Raw genomic sequence first — 9,759 nt, 5'->3', positions numbered from 1 at the left:
GCAATCCCACTACTGGGCATATACCCAGAGAAAACCATAATTCAAAAAGACACATGCATTCCAATATTCATTGCAGCACTATTTACAATAGTCAGTTCATGGAAGGAACCTAAATGCCCATCAACACACGAATGGATAAAGAAGATGTGGTACATATATACAATGGAATATTATTCAGCCATAAAAAGGAACGAAATTGGGTCATTTGTTGAGATGTGGATGGATCTAGAGACTGTCATACAGAGTGAAGTAAGTCAGAAAGAAAAAAACAAATATCGTATATTAACACATGTATGTGGAACCTAGAAAAATGGTACAGATGAATTGGTTTGCAGGGCAGAAGTTGAGACACAGATGTAGATAACAAACGTATGGACACCAAGGGGGGAAAACCATGGTGGGGTGGGGATGGTGGTGTGCCGAATTGGGCGATTGGGATTGACATGTATACACTGATGTGTATAAAATTGATGACTAATAAGAACCTGCAGTATAAACAAACCAACAAACAACAAACAACCAATACTAAACTTTCTTTGGGTTATTTGTATGGAAATATGTTAATATAAATGTTTCAGACATTACATGAAATTTCTAAAAATCTTATATGTTCTGGTATAATGTTATAAGTCATAATTCTAGTTATTACTTTAAAATGTATATCTCAGAAATAACTAAATTTCCTTGTCAATTGCATTATTATTAACTTTCATCAAAACTTTAACCGTGGTCATTTTTAAGTCTTTTGTCATTTACAGACAGTTCCGGGTGTACTCTGATGCTTTTGCAAATATGTTCGTATAAAAGGGTTTCGTCTTCAAGGAAATCATGGAAAAAACTCTGACAAGTACAGGTTTTTGGTAACTGACTATACTGCTGAACTGAATGAATAAGCATTTTCAGAACTCTAATGGAAAACTGATGAATTCATAAAAGTGCTAACAAAAGATCAAGATAAAAAAATTAATTACATCATTGTTGCTTTTGTTGTGGTCATCCACTTACAATGCTTGGTGTCAGTTTATTTATCTCTTGTGAAAGTAAAATACAGTGTGTGTGTGTGTGAAAAAAAAGAAATTAGAAAAACACAAGAAAACAATCCTAATGTTATCAGAATTAATGAATTAAAGATAAAAGCAAAATTAATAACTTTAAAAGAAGTGTCAGATCTGAGAAATAAATCCAAAACTGAATTCTTCAAAAAGTAAAGGAAGATTAATAAACTATTTTTTAATTTAACTAGGTTAAAAGAGAGAAATCATAAGTACATAAAATAAGAATTTATATGAGGGAATTAAATATAGATACAGGAGAAATTAATAGATTCAGGAGAGACTACCTTGTATATCACTAGAAAAGAAATTTGAGAACCTGGTTCAAATGAGGGATTGCCAAAACTGACATTAGAAGGGATAGAAAATATAAATAGACTGATTACCATAGAAAAAATGGGGGGAAATATTAAAGAGTTAGTCCCCCAAAACCACCCTGGCACAAATATTTTCACTGAACTTCTACCAAACCTTTAAAAAATAATGACTCTGTGCTGCTATGTTCTAAAGTATGGAAGGAAAAGGCTTTTAAATTTTTAATGAAGTGAATATAACCACAAAGATAATACCAAAAAATAAAACTATACCTCAATATTGCTTATAATATTTATATAAAAATTCAAAACTGCATATTAGCAAACAAGGAGTACATTAAAAGAATAACACAACTTCACTGAGTGGTATCTACTCCAGGAATTTGAAGATTGTTCAATAACTCACCATTCACTACAGAAAAAGTGGGAAAATCATATCACTTCAACAAGTGCTGAAAAGCATTTGATGAAATATGACATTCATTTGTTATAATAGCTATTAATGAGATAGGAATAACAAGGTGGATTATTTAATAAATTATATTCAGATTACTGGCTATTCGTCTGAAAAAAAGAGAACTGGATTTTTTCTTCTCAGATTAAACCAAAACAAATTACAGATGCATCAGATTAAATGAAAAAAAAAAAGGTAAATTCATAAAAGTATTAGAAGAAAATGTGGGAGAATTTCCAAAATCATTTGAACCAGGGAAGAACTTGCCCAGTAACACAAAAATCAAGAACCATGAAACAACAGGTTTATATATTCAACTACCTAAAAACAACAATAACAAAGAATTCTGCATAACACTGAAACTTCATAAACAAAAGAAAAGGATAAATAATAAACTTGGAAAAAATATTTATGTCACAGAGTTAATTTTTCCTAAATATAGAGTGCCTATAAATTAAACAGCAAAATCCAATATAAAAATGGAAAAGAACATAAATAGTGCACAGAAAAGGAAATACAAATGGCTCTTAAATGTATAAATATATGCATAATCTCATTCATTATAAAAGATACCATTTTTTACATGTCAGATTGGCAAATATAAAACATATGGCTCTACATCATGTTGGTGAGGGTTGGAGAAACAGCCATTCCCATATATTTTCAGTGGTAGTGAAAACTGATTTAACTTCTGTGGAAAGCACTTCAGCAATATCTGCCAAAATACAAATGCATGTACCCTTTGACCCAGAAATTCCATTAATAGGAAATTATCCTACAAAATATTCCTAATTTATGATATTTCACACAAACAAGGATTCACCGTAGCATTGCTGTATATATTTATTTAATAGCTAAACTTTGGAAACAACCTACATGTCCATAATTAGGAGACCAATTTCCTAATTACTGTAGATACATACAACAGAATACTGAACAGCTTTCACAAATGCAACAGCACTGTGTATACTGGTTAGGAACTACCTCCAAGATACATTATAAAATAAAAAGACAAAACAGTGATAGTGGATGATACCATTTGTTTATACAAAACAAAAATAAACCCACAAACATGCATATTTCATATATATTTTACATTTACATATTATATATATATATATATTTTAATATTTCTGTTAGTTTACCCAAGACACTGGCAACCCTGGTTACTTATTCTGAGTGAACTGGGTGCCTGAAGGGAAGATGCAGGAAGGAAGCTTACTATTTACTCTATCCTCTTGTCTTACGTCAGGTTCCCTAGATGCGGAGGTAGGGATTCTTGAGTATGTGCTTTCAGGAAAAAGCGCATAGCGCGTGCAGGAAGCAAGACAGGGCAGGGATCAAAAGCTAAGCAAGAATGTGTCTTACCTGGAGTCTAGCTTCTGCCTGACACCTTGAGGAGCTCTGGAGTGTTAACTGTGCCTTGAGACAGAGGGTACAGGCTTTTGTATCCTTGTCAGTCACTGGTTGTGAGCTGCCTTCAGGAGGAGGAAGTATCCTCTCAGGAGAAGTGGCTCATATTGGCCGAAGGCAATTCTCCAGAAAAAGGGCCGCTCTAAGCAATTCACAATCAATCTTCAGAGCAGCCAAGGAACTAAACAAGAAAAAGGGATCTAGGCCCAATAGGTGCCTACTACAAACTCATTGTACTGCCTCAGATCTGTAGAGTATGTATTTACCTCCTCAAGAAAAAAAAAATTAATTAAAAAATCAATATTACAGAAGGGTCTCTTATTGTGGTTTGTCTAGATTCTAAATCCAGCATGAATGCCAAAATTTAAACGGTAATAGTTAGCCTTAGAAATCCTTAGCAAGGCTCCAATTTCGGACAACATGTTAGTCAATTTTCCCACCAGTATTGGAACAAACTGTTTTTCTGGACGAGCACCACATGAAATAGTTGGCTTGCATTTAGGTGACCTGTTTGAAAAACCCACAACTTTAAACACTGGACACATATTCATTGACCAGAGTCGCCAGCATACAAAGAGGAACTGAAGGAAGAGTAGATTTTTATCTCCTTTCCCAGGCTCACCCCAGGACGAATAGTAGGGGGACCAAGCATATCATTTGTCTCTATCCTTTATTTTTCCATACCAAATATAGTTATGAATGTAGTAGATGTTGCACAGAAAAAAATTATCTGGAAATTGGACAAAAGGCAAAAAGACAATTAAGGGACCTTTTAATATCATGTTAGAGTATTTTCTAATAGACTCACATGAGATCATGTCTCTCAGAAAGTGTAACTTTTTTGGCTAGCAATTGATTAGGGCCTAGATGTCTCACAACTCTGTAAGGTTAGATGTTAACTTGCAAAAACTGGTAAGATATGATTTTTTTCCCCATCTGGTAGAGAAGACAATCCAAAGGTTTTATTGCTTCGTATGAGATAAACCAGCTTCATATCTAACTCAGCAATCTGATCTCAGCATTCCTTTTCCCACTGACATTTACACCCCGGGTTCTCATATCGTTATCCAACTATTTTCTCTTTCTTCTGGTTCCTTCATTAGTGAGTTAAATAAAACTTTGACATGTGCTCACTATTTATATGAGGATCATGCTTTTTAAATAATTTGAGAAAATATGCTTTTTCAGTGTAAATTAATATAGTGTAAAATTATATGGTTAAATGCACATACAATGTAGCTTGCTATAAAATAATACATCGAGTGATAAGTGAATCCCTGTGGAATAAAATGCTACCAGATTCATTTTACATTATCTTCTCTCTTGAGGGCAGGATAGTATTTGTGTTTAAATCTGGGTTTGTGACTGTTAACCTGGCTGCTGAAATACTTAACATACTGATATAGGTAGTGCTTTGAAAAATGGCTTCACCAGGAAAGAGAATAAACATAAAAAATACTCATATATTTTTTCCTGGTGCATTTTCCCCCAAAATCTCCTTGGCAGAGCCCTGGGGCTAGGGTTGCCAAATTTAGCAAATACAAATACAAGACGTCTAGTTAAATTTGAACTTCAGATAAACATTTAGTAATTTTTAAATATGTCCCAAATATTGTAAGTATTTTCTGTGAAGAGCCTACCTGGAGCATCTCAAAGTTCAGGGGTTGTAGGAAGCAGGTAAGTGGTTGCCAGTAGTGCCAGAAATGCAAAGGATCATAGGCAGAGTTTGAGTCCTGTGCTGGGGAATCCCAAAAGCCAAACCCAGCAAGTGGAATCCTGTTGTCAGTTCCAAGGAGTGAAAATTGAAGCCTTGGGTCAGAAGCTGGGTGGCACTGTAATAGGGCAAACAGCTAGAGCCAGGAATGGGGCCAGTCAGGGGAACTGACAAAGCTGCTTTGAAGGTTAATGTGTTTAAAGTGGGTTTTTACTGCCCAAGGACTCTGGAGAGTCCATCCAGATGAGTGAGTTGACTAAACATATTTTAAAAATTCAGACTCAAAGAGGACATATTTTTAAAATTGTGGTAAAATGTACATAAAATTTATACGATGCCAACCATTCTTAAGTGTACAACTCAGTAGCAATAAGTACATTGACAGTGTTGCACAACCACCACCATTATCTATTTCCAGAACTTTTTCACCTTCCCAGATAGAAACTCTCTACTCATAAACAATAATTCCCTAGCCCCTGGTAACCTCTATTATACTTTCTGTCTCTATGAATTTGCCTATTCTAGGTAGCTCATATAAGAGGAATCATACAATGTTTGTTCTTTTGTGTCTGGTTTATCTCACTAAGCATAACATTTTCAAGTTTTATCCATGTCATAGCATGTATTAGAATTTCATTCCTTTTTAAGGCTGAATGACATTCCATTGTGTGTGTGTGTGTGTGTGTGTGTGTGTGTGTATATATATATATATATATATACACCGCATTTTATTTATCCATAAAGAGGACATATTTTTGTGGACATTTCATTTTTTCAATTTGCCTATACAGTAAGTCTCCTACGTACAATCTTTCAAGTTACAAACTTTCAAAGATGCGAACATGCATTCATATGTCCAATCACATAAATTAGTTCTCGTGTCTGGTGTACATTGACACGTGCGTGCATCCTTTACAAGTGGTTGTGCTTTTGTGTACTTTACTGTACAGTACTGTATAGAATACAGTAGTACAGTATCTTTATTTCAAGCCCAGGATGTCTGGAAGCAAGTGTAAAAGCAGTGGTGATGAAGCTGGTACAGCTAGGAAGCACCAGGAATTGGAGGCCCAGAGAAAGGACAAAGAGAGACAAGAGGAAGAAAACATAACTGAAGAACCAGAGAGATTCACGATGCAGGAAATGGCAAGAGGATTTTCTTTATTTGAGGAGGCACTGTTAGTTTTTGAATCACAAGACCCGAACGTAGAACGGTACATGAAGGTTGCAGCAGCAGTTCAGAATGCAATCCAGTGCTACCATGTCATCTATGATGAGAAAAAAGGATCTACTACCCAGACATCGCTGGATCATTTTTTCAAGAGGGTAGATAGAATTGAATCCAGCAAGGAACCAGAACTTGTGCCATCAACGTCCGGCGTGAGTGAAATTGCAGCTCGCCCACGTCTCCTGTTGCTGACGATCCTTCAGCTCTACCATCTCCCACCTCCTCTCCCTCCTCCATGCAGTAACTCTTCTTGCCTGTTCACTCGATGCCAGCTCTTGTATGCCAGCTATTGTACTGTACTACTGTACTTTTCAAGGTACTGGACTGTAAGATTAAAAATATTTTCTTTATTTTTTCTGTGTGTTTTTTATGTAATATTTTTGTGAAAAGTATTATAAATCTATTACAATACAGTACTACATAGCCAACTGTGTTAGTTGGGTACCTATGTGAACTTTGTTAGACTCAGGAACATATTGGACTTATGAACGTTCTCTTGGAACGGAACTCGTTCGTATGTAGGGGACTTACTATAAACAGTTATTTATTGCTATATACAAAAATCACACCATAATTAAGTGTATTAAAATAACAACTTAAAAACAATTGCTCTTGAGTCTTTGGATAGACTGGGCAGTTCTGCTGATTTGGGCTAGGCTTCAGTGATCTCAGCTGGCTTGCCTGTCATATCTGCGATACCTTCTAGGTTGGCTGGGAGCTGGCTGGTCTGGGACAGCCTCATCTGGGTGGTCTGTCTCTGCTCCATGTGCTTTCTCATCCTCCATCAGGCTAGCCTGGGCTTGTTCACATGGTAGTAGAATAAGAACTGTACAAGGCATCTTTAAGCCTAGCACAATGTCACTCTTACCTCATTCTTTTTGGTCAAAGTAAGTCAAAAGGCCAGCCTGAATTCAAGTGTTGGGAAATAGATTCCACCATTTGATGGGAGGAACTAAAATATCATAGCATCTATCCATAGGTAGGGAAAGAGTATAACTGTGGCTATCTTTGCAAACAGTCTGCCATGAGCTATTAAGCTAGAGTAAAGTTATTTAAAATTTTGTTTTGTATTTCCCAAATTGATCTACAGATTCAATGCAAACCCTATCAAAATTCTGTTTTTCTTTTTTTGCAGAAATGGACAAACTGATTCTAAAATTTATATAAAATTTCAAGAGACCCAGAATAGACAAAAGAATCTTGAAAAAGAAGAATAAAGTTGGAGGACTCACACTTCCCAATTTAAAAACCATAGCCAAGACAGTATGGTATTGGCATAAGGACAGACATTGAGAACAATGGAATAGAATTGAGACCCAGAAATAAACATATACATCATTGGTTGATTGAAATTTGACAAGCATGCCATGACTATTCAATGGGAGAAACAAAAGTGTTTTCAACAACTGGTGCTGAGACACCTGGACATCCACATGCAAAAGAATGAAGTTGGATCCCTATCTCACATCACTTACAAAAATTAACTCAAAATGGATCAAAGACCTAAATGTAAGAGCTGTAACTACAATGCTCTTAGAAAACATAGTAGTAAATTTTCATAACCTCAGATTTAGCAATGGATTCTTAGATATGACACAAAAAGCATGAGCGACAAAAAAAAGATAGATTTCATCAAACTAGTGTCGTGCTTCAAATGACACTACCAAGAAAGTGAAAAGACAACCCATAGAATGGGAACATACATTTACAAATCGTATGTCTAATTAGGGATTTATATCTAGAATATATAAAGAACTCTTAAAACTCAATAATAAAGACATAAAACCCATTTTTAAAAACGGCAAGGAGTCTGAATAGACATCCAAAGAAGATATTCAAATGGCCAATGAGCACATGAAAAGATACTCAACATGATTAGTCAACAGGGAAACGCAAATCAAAACCAGTAGGATGGCTATAATAAAAAAGTCAGATAATAACATGTAGGTGACAGAAAATAGTCACAAAAGATCACATACTGTATGATGCCATTTATGTGAAATGTCCAGGATAGGCAAATCTACAGGGACAGAAGATAGATTATTGATTGTTTGGGCTGGGAGGAATAGCTGGATAGGAGGATCATAGCTAAAAGGTACAAAGCCTCTTCTGGGGGTGATGAAAATGTTCTAAGATTAACCTTTATGATGGTTACATATATCTGTAAATATACTAAAAACCATTAAATTCTATACTTTAAATATGTGAATATTATGGTATTTCAATTATGTATCAATAAAGTGTTATTTTTAAAAGGTCATATATTGTATGATTCCATGTATATGAAATGTCCAGATAGGCAAATACATAGAGATAGAAAGTAGATTAGTGCTTGCCAGGGACCAAGGGAAGAGGGAACCAGGATTAACTGTTAAAAGGCATGGAGTTTCTTTTGGGGATAATTTAAGTGTTCTGGAATTAGAGACACAGAAAGACTAATGATTTATATACTTCTATTTAAGGTGAGCTATTGAGTAATTGATTCATTCATTAAATAGAAACAAATCTCAAAAAGTTTAAGTATATCACTCTAGTTTTCTAACTTTCTGACTTAAACTGATTATAATTTGCATCACTATACATTCTTTTTTTTAACATCTTTATTGCAGTATAATTGCTTTACAATGGTGTATTAGGTTCTGCTTTATAACAAAGTGAATCAGCTATACATATACATATATCCCCATATCTCCTCCTTCTTGCATCTCCCTCCCACCCTCCCGATCCCACCTCTGTATGTGGTCACAAAGCACTGAGCTGATCTCCCTGTGCCATGCGGCTGCTTCCCACTAGCTATCTATTTTACATTTGGTAATATTTGTAAGTCCATGCCACTCTTTCACTTAGTCCCAGCTTACACTTCCCCCACCCCATGTCCTCAAGTCTATTCCCTACGTCTGCGTCTTTATTCCTGTCCTGCCCCTAGGTTCTTCAGAAGCACTTTTTTTTTTTTAAGATCCAATATATATGTGTTAGCATATGGTATTTGTTTTTCTCTTTCTAACTTACTTCACTCTGTATGACAGACTCTAGGTCCATCCACCTCACTACAAATAACTCAGTATATCACTCTAGTTTTCTAACTTTCTGACTTAAACTGATTATAATTTGCATCACTATACATTCTTTTTTTTAACATCTTTATTGCAGTATAATTGCTTTACAATGGTGTATTAGGTTCTGCTTTATAACAAAGTGAATCAGCTATACATATACATATATCCCCATATCTCCTCCTTCTTGCATCTCCCTCCCACCCTCCCGATCCCACCTCTGTATGTGGTCACAAAGCACTGAGCTGATCTCCCTGTGCCATGCGGCTGCTTCCCACTAGCTATCTATTTTACATTTGGTAATATTTGTAAGTCCATGCCACTCTTTCACTTAGTCCCAGCTTACACTTCCCCCACCCCATGTCCTCAAGTCTATTCCCTACGTCTGCGTCTTTATTCCTGTCCTGCCCCTAGGTTCTTCAGAAGCACTTTTTTTTTTTCATGAACATGGTGGTATGTGACTTTTTTTTTTTTAACTTTTAAATTTATTTATTTATTTATTTATTTAACATCTTTATTGGAGTATAACTGTTT

Source organism: Physeter macrocephalus, chromosome 18 (assembly GCF_002837175.3).
Source record: "Physeter macrocephalus isolate SW-GA chromosome 18, ASM283717v5, whole genome shotgun sequence".
Classification (NCBI taxonomy): Eukaryota; Metazoa; Chordata; class Mammalia; order Artiodactyla; family Physeteridae; genus Physeter; species Physeter macrocephalus.
The sequence above is the reverse complement of the archived record's forward strand: the minus strand, read 5'-3'. Positions refer to the sequence as shown.